This window comes from Myotis myotis, unplaced genomic scaffold (genome assembly GCF_014108235.1).
Source record: "Myotis myotis isolate mMyoMyo1 unplaced genomic scaffold, mMyoMyo1.p scaffold_m19_p_7, whole genome shotgun sequence".
Classification (NCBI taxonomy): domain Eukaryota; kingdom Metazoa; phylum Chordata; class Mammalia; order Chiroptera; family Vespertilionidae; genus Myotis; species Myotis myotis.
The window spans coordinates 63518738-63533148 of NW_023416379.1; positions in this window are offsets into that span (position 1 = coordinate 63518738).

Sequence of the window (14411 nt, forward strand, 5' to 3'; positions counted from 1 at the left end):
AGAGAGGAAGTTAATAATTACTAGTATATATATATATAATTTACCACACTTTCTGAGCTTCAATAACACTGGATTGTCCTTTTTATTCCTCCTGTGCCAGCTTCTTCTTGCTGCAGGTCCTTCCCATATGCTGTTCCCTCTGCTGGCATGCTCTTTTCCCTGCTACTCATCTTCCTTCACCTAGCTAGAACTGATCAATCTTTCAATTTTAGCTTAAACATCACCTCCTCAGGGAATCCCCATGCATATGCGTTTCCTCTAATATCTAATAGCAATCTACAATTTTCCTTCACAGTACTTATCAGAATAGTAAGTACATAATAATGGACTAATTGAATAATCATTACCTTCCTTCTCCCTTCTAAATATAAATTTGAATAAACTTGAATGCTATTTGGGACAAAGGGGGAGTTAAATATCTTCTGAAAGATCACCATTTGAGTCGCATTTGAATTATCTAATTGCACACTAAAGCTGTTGAGATTGTGATGGTTATTTTATGTGTCAACTTGAAGGAGCAAAGGATGCTCTGATAGCTGGTAAAGCATTATTTCTGGGGGTGTCTGAGAGGGATTAGCATTCCAAATAGGTGGGCTGAGTAAAGGATTGTCCTCAAGAATGCAAATAGGCATCACCCAATTCTTTGAGCGCCTGAATAGAACAAAAAGGCATGGGAAGGGCAATTTCACTCTCTGCTTGAGTTGAGACATCCATCTCTGCCTCAAACTTGAGAGCTCCTATTCTCAGGCCTTTGGACTCAGACTGAGACCTTATACCACTGGTTTCCCTGGTCGCCAATATATCTTTATCTGTTTCTCTGAAGAACCCTGATTAATACAGAGATTCTTGATTAGCCCACCAGAGACTTGAGGTAAATATGTGAATTAATCTAATTTTCATCTCTATTTTTACTTCATTGTAGAGAGATAGCCCAGAGGACTTTGTAATACAGGGAACAATAAGTCAAGGTTAACTTGCAAGCAATATAAAAAAGAAGTTATAGGTACTACAATAGTAGGAAATCTGTTTTGGAACTTCACAGATTTTGAATAATAACATTATTCCTCTTCTAGTTTTATCTCAGGGTTCTGGGAAAACTAGTTAGAACCAAGCTTCAAATCTCTGTGTTATTTACAGTATTCTTTCTTTTTATATTGAAAGCATCAGAGATCTAACTATGTTAGATTTATATGCCTTTCCCCTAAAATGTATAGGTTGTTGTTTATTTACGTATATATCTTTATTGATTTTAGAGAGGAAGGGAGCGGGAGAGAGAGATAGAAACATCAATGATGAGAATCATTGACTGGCTGCCTCTTATGCACCCCACAGTAAGGATTAAGCCCGAAATCCAGGCATGAGCCCTGACCTGGAATCAAACTGTGATCTCCTGGTTCATAGGTTGATGTTCAACCACTGAGCCACACTGGTCAGTTTATTGTTTTTCTTTTAAAGACAACTTATTTCCCACTTGCATACAACAAATGGGTTTTGCATTCCTAAGGTCTTTAGGAATTGTTCTGGAATTGACTACAGCTAAGATCGCCTTTAAAAATGTAACCATGTCACTTGAAGACTTTTTAATTATGTAACAAAGAGAGAACACTCTTTCTGATTTAAATTTACTTATAATCATGAGGACTTGAAGGATCTTAAAAAACAAACAAACAAAAACAAAAAAACACCTTTCTGTACAAGAAGAACCCTCCCTCTTTGCAATATAGATGAGGGAATACCAAGAAACAGAATTAACACAACATACAACCTACATGCAGGCACATCAAAGAACAAAGGCAGGGTAAGAAATTCACTCAGCTTTCAATGTGCTTCTCCTGGGGATTGCATATGATAATGAAGAGTAATTCTCTGGAAAGCGGAGAGCAGTGAGTATGCTTTACATGAACACTATGTGTCTCTGTATACATTTAGAGTGTTTTACATTCAGTGACTTACAGGCATTTAAGTCTGTTGTTGGCTTTTAGATGAACACAGTGAATGTGCACCATCACCTCACACCTACACTGTGCAAAAATCCATCTTTTTTCCCCTCTTCTCCAGCTTACAGATTATTGCCAGAGCACTTTCATCAGTCACATCCTTCTGTGATTCAAAAATCTCCAAAGGCTCTCCATGGCCTAGAGGACCAAGTACAAACTCCTTACTCTGATATAATATTGCATCATTTTCCTTATACATATTTATCTACACATCCACCTGTACAGGGTTTCTCTCCTCCATGGAGACCTGTTCCTCATTGACACTCAAGTGCTCCTACTCTTTCTCAGCCTTCCTTCATGCTCTTTCCTATCCCTGTTCATTAATTGGCATGAAATCCATCCCTCAAGCTCTACCCAAGTCTACTTGGATTTCCCACGTCAGTGAACTACTGTACATTTGTTCTTGCTATGAACAACTTTGGTACTTGTTCATATACTACTTTGCATCATTGCTTAACTAATTCATATGCATATATCAGCCTATCCTGTTAGATTATAACCTCAGATGAGGTAAGAATTCAAATTTTTCCTATGTATACCCATTACCTACTAATGCTAAAAATGAAGCCATACACATAACTATCAGATATTTTAAGTATATATTAAAGTTAAATATTTATAAGTGGGATACAAGGGGAGGATTTTATACCTATAAATTTTATTTTCCTGTTTTTCAAGAAAAAAATCACTTTGCAATATTTCTGAAAGGAGACTTATAGGTTACCCTGCATGAGACAAACAAATATGTGACCAGGATATACCTTTGAATACACGCCTAAGGCCCATGTTATTTCCTCTACTAATAAGAAAAACAAACAATGTGCAGTTGGTTTCATAACTCTTCCCAGACAAACTCGGTGTGACTACCATAATAAACTTATAGTCTCTGCAGCTGTTTCCCCTTGCAAAGTACGGGGGCATGGAGGACAGAGGTAAAATAGGGGGCTCATCATGCTAGGTAACTTGTCCCCAGGTCTGTTTCCTGCTAGGTCAGATCAAGATGAAGGTCAGTCTGAATACTCACAGCCCAGGGTCCTCGGGGGATTTTTAATGTAACCTTGTGAACAGCTGAAGCTTGAACAGCTACTTCAGGCATAGCTCTTATTCAGGAGACTTTCTTCAGAGAGTCCAGGAACCACTCTGGCAGCTTTCTAACATATTGGCTCTGTAATTCCAAGTGAAATTAGTGTGGAATTTCCCCCCAAGCACAGCAAACTACAGTAGTTCATTTCTTAAGCCTAGGAGCTCACACTTGAAGAGTAAGATGTTGGTAGAAAGGTTGAGAAGTCGTAAGAAGTGGGTCTATGTGGAAGGTTTTCCACAGTCCTTGCTGCGGCAACTGTGACGAAGATCACACCTAGAGGTCACCTACCAGGTGGAGGTGGCAGACAAAATGCAGGATACCAAGCTAAATTTGAATTTCAGATGAACCACAAATAGTTTTAACATAAATAGTTTCAAATAGTGCATGAGGTATATTATGCTAAAAACTTAGAGGTATTATTTATCTGAAATTCAAACTTAACTGGGCATATTATATGTTTATTTGTTTATCCGGCAACCATGTCGACAGATTAAGATGCCTTTATCATGGCTTAATCAAATTACATTTCCCGTAAAATTTTTAGGTGCCGTATCAAAAATATAACTCCCATAAGCCTATCAAATATTATAATTGATACTTTCCTTCTAAAAATCAAATAATGTGACGTTTGTCTAAAGTATAGGCTGAAATAAAAAATCAATAAGCAACAATATTTGAAGAAAGAATATCATTACAAAAACCTTAAATTTCCCTTATGTTTTCATTTTATCTCATAAGATGAGATACTGATAATCTTACCAGTTAGAAAATATAGCGATAAAAAATTACTATCAAACTGATCATCCGTGTGTAGGGGATTGTGGGAAACCATAACATCTCATTTCTAAGCAAGGGTCATAGAAGGCATTTCTGAAAAACCTTCCTAATTCCAACTAAGTCAGTCTCCCTGACAGTCCTCAATAACTTTCAAATTCTCCAAGCTCAGGCCATACTCTGCTTATCACATATAAGCAGCAAGAAGTACAAGAAGCCTTGCCTTGCAGCCTCAAATATGCATTTTTAGATGCATCTCTCTCACTTGCTCTCTCTAAATGACAAAGATCTGTTCCTGAGTGCTCAGCATGCTTGTTCATCATCCAAAGATAACAAAAGACATCATAGGATTTGAACTGCTCAGTAAAAATTAATGTCTTTAGTGAATACAGGTCTATGAAACGAGATGCTTTTCCACTGACTGATTGTATTGGGGTGACATCTGTAAGGAATGCTATGCTCTGATCCACACGAAAAGGCCACCAATAAAGAGCAACAAGAGTATTGTGAAGAGTTTACTAGTAGCCAGAGAATCAGAAAGAGCCAAGTGCATGGACAAGAAGTGTGCAGGCAGCAGACTTGGCCCTGTATTGTTTAACTTGGAAGATCTACACTGCCAACCCCATGGTTTTGGACAAAATGTTAAAGTGTTTACCTATGAATTTTTGACTGGCAAGTTGATAATTTATTTACAAATTAAATCAAGTCTTCGTTTAGGACACTCAGTTGCTAAATACACTCCAGTTGCTGTGCTTTCCTTTAAGTTAAAAGAAGCACCCAAATGAGAGCTAGCTAGAAAGATCATATGAAAATTACAATTTAGTGGAACTTAAGTCCTGGGGAGTTCAGATTAAACTAGGATTGGCTTAATTGACATAGACTTGATTTGCCCCAAATTAAACATATTGTTATGCATTTTACTTTGGGAGCATCTTAGAAGAGTTTTTAAAAGTAGTATTGCATATTATTTTCTTTGATTCAATCTCACTGGCTAGAAATCTTTTCCAGAACCAATCCTGTTTCTAAAATGAGAGTGGCTTTCCTTCACCTTCAGAATCTCTTCCCAAAGTTCAAAGGGGGGTGCCATCTGGTGGAAATGTGCTAGAATTAATTTTTATTACAGTCAAGCCATTTAGTAGCTGTACCTTTCCCTTTAAAAATGTTATTTATTGCTCTAGCTGGTTTTTCTCAGTGGATAGAGCGTCGGTCTGCAGACTGAAGGGTTCCAGGTTTGATTCCAGTCAAGAACACACACATTCCTGGTTGTGGGCTCAATCCCTAGTAGGGGGTGTGCAGGAGGCAGCCAGTCAGTGATTCTCTCTCATCATTGATGTTCCTATCGCTCTCTCCCTCTCCCTTCTGCTCTGAAATCAAAAATTAAAAGAATAATAATAATAATAATGTTATTTATTTCCTGTTAGTGAACAGGAATTATTTCTATCACTTCAGAAATAAAAAAAATTCCTTTAAAAAATTAGGTGTGTAAGTGAGATCTGTTTTATGCCAGAAAGTTTAGGAAGTTCAAATGTCTGAATTGATAGTGTAGTTTGATGATAGAAACGGGCTCCTAAGTCAGCAATGATGCCACGTTAACCTATGAGAGGAGTTTACAGTTTCTCTTGATTAACCTAAGAGATCATCCATCATATTAAGTCTAGCTCTGGCCAGGAAGTACAAAATTATATCCTATATCCTTCCCCAGAAGTAGAAAGTTAAGAGGGAGAGAAAAGAAACAAGAAACTTTTAATTAATTATTGCTTACATTTCATTTTCTTTCAAATTACCAAACACACTTAATCATTATCCAATTAAAGACAAGAAAAACTTAGTGTGAATACCTTATATATTTCTCTAATGATTAAATCATTCTCCAAGGGAATATTAGAGTAAGTGCTGGGCTGCTAAGCAAAAGATTTCAGAAAGAACTCTAAGCAATATTCATTCAGATCTCTGCAGAAATAAAAGTGAGTTTCTTTCTAAAGATTGTCACTTTCAGGCTTGTTAACTTTTAACAGTCTTCAGTAAATTATAGGTAAACTATATAAAGAGAGTGCCTGAAGGCTTAGGAAAGGGTTTAGGGGCATAAGTAATGTCTAAGTTTAAGTACATCTAAAATAACCACATTTAGGGGAAGTTTTTAGAGACCTTGAAGGCTCTGTAAACACCATTTTGATTTACTCCTGAACATTGGTTTAAAAGATTGTTCATTTTAAACTAACAAAAGGTAATTGAAGCCATTTCTGAATTTGTTATCTGTAGATTTACCTTATGCCACTAGGCTAATGCCTTTTCAAAGTACAGATGTCCTTGGTATCCATGGGGGACTAGCTCCAGGACCCCCCCCCCCCCCACACACACACACACAAGAAACCAAAATTCCTGGAAGCTCACGTGCCTTATTTAAAACTAGAGGCCCGTTGCATGAAAATTCATTCACTCAGGGGGGAGAGGGGGGAGGCGGGGAGGAGGTACCTCAGCCTGGCCTGCGCCCTCTTACAGTCCGGGAGCCCTCAGGGGATGTCCCATTGACAGCTTAGGCCCCACAGGGAGCAGGCCTGTAGTCAGACATCCTTAGCACTGCCATGGAGGTAGGAGAAGTTCCCGCTACCGCCACTGCGCTCGCCAGCCTTCAGCCTGGCTTGTGGCTGAGCGGTGCTCCCACTGTGGGAGCACACTGACCACCAGGGGTCAGCTCCGGCCCCGCCCCCTGACCACCCCTCCACTGCCACCAGTCACCGCTGCCCCTGGATCGCTGTCCCTTCCTTCTTCCCACTGGCACCCACCTTAGCTAGCCTGGCACTGCCTGCTCGCCGGCCCCACCCCCCGCTGACCAGTCGTTCTGGAGTTTGGTTGATTTGCATATTATGCTTTTATTATATGGGATGGCAAAATGGCGTAGAGTTTACATATAATCTGGTTTTGCTATAGACTTCAGTAGAGCATGTCTACACATCACTTCCTTCATGTAGATTTAGCATAGGTGCTAAACAAAATTCAAATTTTGTGTTTTGGAACTTCCTGGGAATTTTTATTTTCCAAATATTCTTAATCCACATTTTATTGAATCTGGGGATGGGAGACCTGTGGTATGGAAAGTGAACTCTATTTATTATTTTAGTAAAATCAGAATCTTCTTCACTGTTTCCCTGTCACCTTTACAAAGCAGGCCTGGCCCATCGTTCTCAGCATCCAGCCAGTAGCTCAGATATGTCTCTGAGGCTTTGCTGACCTGCTGATCAGCTCTCCCAAAGCCCATCTGCATCACAGCAAACCACTGAAGGTCCATGCAAATGAGTTCATACCAGCCTTGTGTTACTGAAATCAATGTATTTTCAACTCCAATGCCCTCACAGATACACAGTTTCAATCTGGAATAAAGTACATTAATTCTGGCCACCATCAACAGGTTGCCAGTGCAGCCAGTTAGTCTCAGCCTTAGCCTTGCCTGCAGGTAAGGCACGTGTTAGGTGCTTGTGCTTAGATTTGAGAGTGTTTTAAAAAAGTTAAAATCCAATGTATTAGCAATGTTTTCTCTACTTCTAAGTACCAAAGGTTGGTGCTTCCCACCTCCTTAAAATCAAGAATGGTAAAGTGTCTTGATTTCGCCAATAAAAATGTGAGGGGAAGGAACACATGCATGCCATTCTGGAATGAAGTATTTAATGGCCACTGCTAAACTCTTGCCTTTTTCCTCTGAAGCTGAGAACTTTGAAGGTTCACACTGAAATGGAGCCAGCACAGGATAGGTAGCGAGGAATGGCTTGGTGTTATTAAATTCCCACCTGCACCACCCACCCACAGTGAACATGCAGCATGAGCAACTAAAATGTAGCCCTGTTAAGCCATTGAGACTTTGATATCTTTGTTACTGTAACTTAAACTAAACTATACTGACAGATACACTGTCTTTTCCAATAAAATAAAAAAAGAAATGAAAGACTCTAAAATTCCAGTAAAAATGGACATATGATTATGCTAAAAAAATATATTCTAAATGAAAGTAATAAAATAAAAATACTGTACAATTCATATAGAGTGAGTGTTTCAAATCTACACTAATAAAAGACAAAGATGCTAATTGACCGTACCTTTGCTATGACCTAAGCCACGCCCACCAGCCAATCAGAGTGACTATATGCAAATTAATCCAACCAAGATGGCGGCTGGCATCCACGGAGCTGGAACAAGCAGGAGGCTTGGTTGCCCGGGCAATGGAGGAAGCCAAGCTTCCCACCAGCCCTGAGCCGGCTGAGGCCTCCGCTCAAGGCAACAAAGTTTCAATTATAGAAGCTAAATAAATCCCAGATACCTGCTTTCAGCCAGCCTCCACTGAGAGCTTAGGTGGCTGGGGGTTGTGGCCAGCCTGAAAACAGCCATCAGCCCCTCACCCAGGCTGGCCAGGCACCCCAGTGGGGAGCCCCACCCTGAAGGGGCTGTGGCCAGCCAGAAAACAGCCATCAGCCCCTCACCCAGGATGGCCCACCCTCATGGGGTGAGGGTCCCCACTGGCGGGCTTGGCCAGCCTGCAAACAGCCATCAGCCCCTCACCCAGGCTGGCCAGGCACCCCAGCAGGGATCCCCACCCTGAAAGGGCTGTGGCCAGCCTGCAAACAGCCATCAGCCTCTCACCCAGGCTGGCCAAGCACTCCTATATAATAAAAGGGTAATATGCAAACTGACCCTAACAGCAGGATGACTGGGAATGACTGGTCACTATGACACACACTGACCACCAGGGGGAAGATGCTCAATGCAGGAGCTGCCCCTTGGTGGTCAGAGTGCTCCACAGGGGGAGCTCTGCTCAGCCACAAGCCAGGCTGACGGCTGCCAGTACAGCGATGGTGGTGGGAGCCTCGCCCGCCTCCTCATCAGTGCTAAGGATGTCCGACTGCAGCTTAGGCCCAATACCCCAGGGAGCAGGCCTAAGCCAGCAGGTGGTCATCCCCCGAGGGGTCCCAGACTGCGAGAGGGCACAGGCTGGGCTGAGGGACCCCCCCGAGTGCACAAATTTTTGTGCACCGGGCCTCTAGTGTAAGAATATTTCTAAAAGATAAAGAGTCAATCATCTGACTTAGGAAAAATTCTGTATGTAGGCAACTGATAATTAGCAAGTGATGATAATTCACAAAATAAAAAAAATAAAAACTACTATTAATTCGGGAGAAATATAGGAGTTTGAGAATTAAAAGGCTGATCATGTAAAATGATGAAATTTTCATTACAAAAGTATAACCGGTTTCTGATATATGGGTTCAAGTAGTATATGCAGATTAGTCTTATCAACAACATATAGAATACTGACTGACTTTGTAAAGAGATCTCTAACAAGATAGACACCATTGGGCTAGACTAAGCAAAATTGCAAATCCTGAAGAACTCACTTATTAGCCTATTGTATAAAAATATATTCTGGACTTGAATCTGACATAGTCACTTTGAACTTTAAAACAAGTGGAAATAACAAACAACTTCTTAAAAGCTATTATGTTTATAAACTAAGAAACATCTGTACACAGATACCCATTTTAATTAAGAAATTTAGAAGAAATTCTACACTATTCATTTAACAAGAAGAGAGGCTTATCCGTTCTCATTTGTTATTTTGCTTTTGGCCTTCTCTTTCTCCATCTTCTTTCCATGCTTTGAAGTTTATTATCTTTCCTCTTCCATGTTCAGATTCCATTTGCGAACCTAATGTGGATCTTTGTAAAAGAAACTGACAGCTAGATCCAGTCAAGGGGGCACTTCGTGCAAAATGCTTAAAAGACAGCTACTCCTGATGGCAAGGTCACAAATCGACATAACCACATAATTTTTTTCACATTATCATAGACTCCAGGACAGGAAGAAAAAGAGCTTTAAAAATAATTTAATTTTGGCCTAACATAAAAACATCCACTGCAATGTTTCCAATGCATCTTCATCCCATCTTAAACTGAACATCAGCCAAGTGGATGTCAATCATTTCTTTAGCACTCCATTCTACTTGGCACATACCTCATCATTAGGAAGTTCTTTATATTCAGCCTGTAGCTGCCTTGCTGTGACTTCCATGGTCAGTGTTTCTTGTCTTGGCCAGAGGCATACAACACAAAGGCAATCCTGAGCTGGAGTGTTTAAGTTAATACCGTGTGGTCAGAATACCCAAGCTCCAATTCTGGCTCCACTTAGTGTCTGTGTGTCCTCAGAAAAATTACTGAATCACCTTGTGCCTGGATTTGTCTATCTGAAAAACAAAGGGAAATGTGATAGTAAAATAAACAGTGTCTGCATAATAATGTTTATTTGAACTTAGAGCAATTTGTGTGGAGGCACTAAACTTAATGCCTGCCATAGAATAACCAAATAATAAATGCTAACTGGATCAAAAAAACCTTTCCTCCAAATTACAGCTATTTAAATAGTTAATGGTTGAGCCTTCTAACATGTCTATTCTGCATGCTGTCTCCGTTTTCTTTATCTCATATCTATTCTTTAAAGCTGTTATATTGTGTAAGAGCAATAATTTTTATTATGGAGCAAGAAAGAGATCCAGAAAGATTTTAGAGCATTTGAATAAATCACCAAGAAAGGGAACAGCAACCTAGCCCTGTGCAGGCATAGCTAAAGACCTAGAAAATAATCATATTTCAGAAATCACACAGTACTCCAATTTAATTGCTCCCAGACAAAAACACGTAGAAATATTGCTCTTTGGCTCATGTTTATCTAATCCAAACAGAAAAATGCTGTGCCTGGTATTCAGATTATAATCCTTTGTGGTCATTTGCATTTTACTTTTTTAGGATTGTGTCAGCAAATAAAAATACAATGTTTTCTGCCTAAACGCTTTCCCGTCAGCTTCCTTACCTTTTCTAGAAGAAATAAGCAGTATATTGAGCAACATCTTGCAGATTTCAAATAAAACTTCAATTTTTATTTCATGGAAATATTTAAATACTTTCCATCAGTCCTGACCTAATACAGCATCCAACTTGAACCACTTCAGGACCGCCCCAACCTAGCACTAGCTTCATTTACTTTATCCCATTGTCTCTGTATCCTGAGTGAATTTAGTATAAACAAAGTTCATCAAATGTCACATGGGGGAGAATTGTCTTAATGAAGGATCACTGATCTGTATGACATGAAAATTAATATATGCTAAATAATGAATTTATTTATAAAGCATAAAGAATAGTAAGAGAAAAAAATGAAGAGACTGAGGTGTTATAGAAGCCAAGGGAAGCGTGTTTGAAGATGGCCTGTTAATTGAAGTAAATTTCTGCCATGAGAGTAAATGATCTTTCTCATCTAACCTCAGTAGGTGGTGTTGAGGAAAGAGCTATCCTATGTCCCTCCATATACTCTGCTATGATTGGAGTCCCAGGTGCTGGATTCTCATCTGCCATGTGGAAAATTCCATTTAGGGGATCTAACATGTTTACAGAGAATAATATGTGGGATCAGCATTGTCCTGCTGACATTCTCCCCTGGAGTGGGACTCTCCATCCTGCTCAAATCAAATGGGACTCTGTGGTTATCAAACTCTGCTGTGAGAAGAGGAAGCCAGTTAAACATAAGTCTTACATGAACCTTAAGGACATGCTCCATATTTTTTCTACCTTGGCAAGCTATCACTTCTTGCCTTCTGGCCCCATCTATTCTGTTCTCCATGTTTCCACCCACCTGTTTACAGAAAAGAACTATGGAGAGTGAAATGCGAATCTTCCTTTCCAATCAATAATGGATGTACTCACGTGGAAGTGATTAGAAAAGTAGTGAAATGGTGCCGAGGGAAGTATCTGCTGTTGTTCTATTTATAAAGTAGCTTGGAAACTCTGTGGTTTAGGCTTCTGATTCCCTAAAACTCATTCCTGGAGTAGAAGAGCCTCTCTATGATCTCCTTCTAAATAGTCATTTTAAATGTGTAAAATCACAGAGTATTCCACATAAAACATATACTGATTAACTACTTCTGTTCTACCCCCAAGATGTGAAAAGCTTAAATGATTCAACGAGGAAATAATTTAGGGAGCATCATAAATGAATTTTATTTGCAAAAATGTAAAACTAGTAAAATGTTAGAAGAAATTAAGGTTTAATATTAAAAATACTTCATTTTATGACTATTTTAAAAAAAGGATGAGATTAAGTAAAGGGGAGGGAAAAACAGGAAGAAAGAGGAGAAAGAAGGAAGAGAAAGCAAAGCCCCAGGGGCAAAAGAAGAAGATCATAAAGAAGAGCGACAATGGAAACAAACAGCAGACAAGGGAACAGAACTAAAACAAATAGTAGTTCTTTAAAACACAGCTAATTTGGGCCAAATTTGTCTTGTTTACTATAAGTAGATCTAGCAGCCCTATTGTTCACTTGGGCAGCAGGCAGCAGAACAAGGCCATACTCTCTGGCTTCAGTCTTTTTTGAAATTATTTTCTATTCAAATACTGAGAATTCTCTCTGAAAACAAGTCATTTGTTTGATAAACCCCATACTTTTTCTATCTTGGCAAGCTATCACTTCTTGTCCCCTGGCCCCATCTATTCTGTTCTCTATGTTTCCACCTACCTGTTTACTGAAAATAACTCTAGAAAGTGAAATGCAAATCTTCCTTTCCAACCAATGTCAGAGACATAGACATGCCTCGAGCAACTTAAATGTTGTGGAAAAATGTTGTAAGTGCTAAAATAGCTAAAATTATAACTTCTTTTAATCACAGAAGCTTCTAAGAAAACCCCTATACAGGTTTTAGTAAATATAAATGAATTTCAGGCACAAATCCAACGTCCAAGAAAGCCTAAAACGAGAATGAAAAGAAAGACCCATAGTTTGGCTTACTCTTAACAGTAGCAAATCTTACCAGTAATTTTTTAAAAGTAAATACATGTGGGAAAAGATCAAGACATAGTTTTTTGTTCTGTTTGTTGTTGTTGTTTTTTTAACTTTGAGAGCCCCCATTTTTTTCCTTGTTGTTGTTTTACTTCCAACTCCATGATTTCCTGTAGCAAATTCTTCTGTATTCTCAGTTCTTCCCAGTTGGATCCCAAGCATGTAAAATGATTGATGTTCAAAATCAAGATATTGCCTCCTCCCATGGATTTCTGCAGATAGGTTTAGTTACTATTCACAGCACTTTTGATGCTTTTTTTTTTAGAAGACATACCTTTTAAAACTATAGGTTATCTCATTTTACATGCTCATTTTATAAATGAAAAGAAGGAAAACTTCCTGGACTCAGTTTTTGTCCACAAAGAATCAGATACTTGATTAAAGAAATCAAACCTATAAAATTCTGAAAGGTCATGTGTGTGGTATCAGAGATAACAGCAGGTTGGAGTAAACTATGAAGTCTCTTATTCTTTGAAAATAAGCTCTATCATAAAGAGAAGTATCAGATCAAATTATCCAATGCATGATTCCTCCAAGGCCGCCTGAAACCTTCTAAATGATCATCTCTCTTAATGCTTGGTGAAAGATTTTTCATGACTTAGGACATGGTGGCTGATTTTGCCATCATCATCAATTATTTGTACTACCTGACATCAACCATCAATTAAATCAGTACAAAATAAACCACTGTAGAGGCTCTGTCTGCTAATTTTTTTTTTTTTTTTTTTAGGATAACTCCTTAAACATGTGGTTTCTGTTGCAATTAACATTTGGAGAAGGTGCATGGCAGTTCTCAACACTTTGAGTTTCCATGGATACCTGTCATCCACACCCAGAGCCTGCTGGTTACACTCAAGGACTCTTGCCAGTTCAGTAATAATGTCACCGACACTTGCTGCTGCGGCCATGTGCATTCATGTCTTCCCGCTCTCATGATCATAGTTGGTTATGCATGGACCCTGCTGATGGCTCAGAATGATGGAGCACAGAATTCTATTTCCACTCTGGGCTTCCCAATGGAGAGTCATTTTAATTTTAAAGTTCTTATCTGCTAATTTGTTTAATGCCAGATATGCCAAATAACTGCATGTTCTATGATCATTGCTAAATTCCTATTAGTAATTTTAGCCAAAGAAACCATATATTATTTTGTTACAAACTGCAAGTGCTACTAAAAACTAAAGATAAATGCCATGTGCTTTACTTTTTACAGTGCATGCACATATCTTTACAAAGTATGTGTGTATATATATATATATAAAAATATTTCTGGGTTATGAGCTAAAGTGCTGAGATGTTATCAGGCTAATGAAAACTTACCTAAATTCACAAATTTGAAAGATCTTTTCCTTGGTCTTCTGCTCTTCCTCTTCCTCTCACGCATCCTCCCAGATCTTGACTTCTCTACTCACTTCCCAAATCTAAGCTCTTTGAACCCAATGGAACATTAAAAGTCTTAAAACAAAGTTTGGGGGAAAGGGATGCGGTGAGGGGAATGTTGTCAATGAACCTAATTCAGGACAGGAGCAAGGGCTCTGGCCCTAAATCAACAGACAACTCCACAATAGCTCCCTGATGCCTTGTCTGCCAACTTCTATCAACCTAGAAGGGATTAAGATGCCTCCAAAACAATCTGGAGACAGACTAAAGATGTAGCCAACCAGTAATTTATATGAGTGGGCTATTGT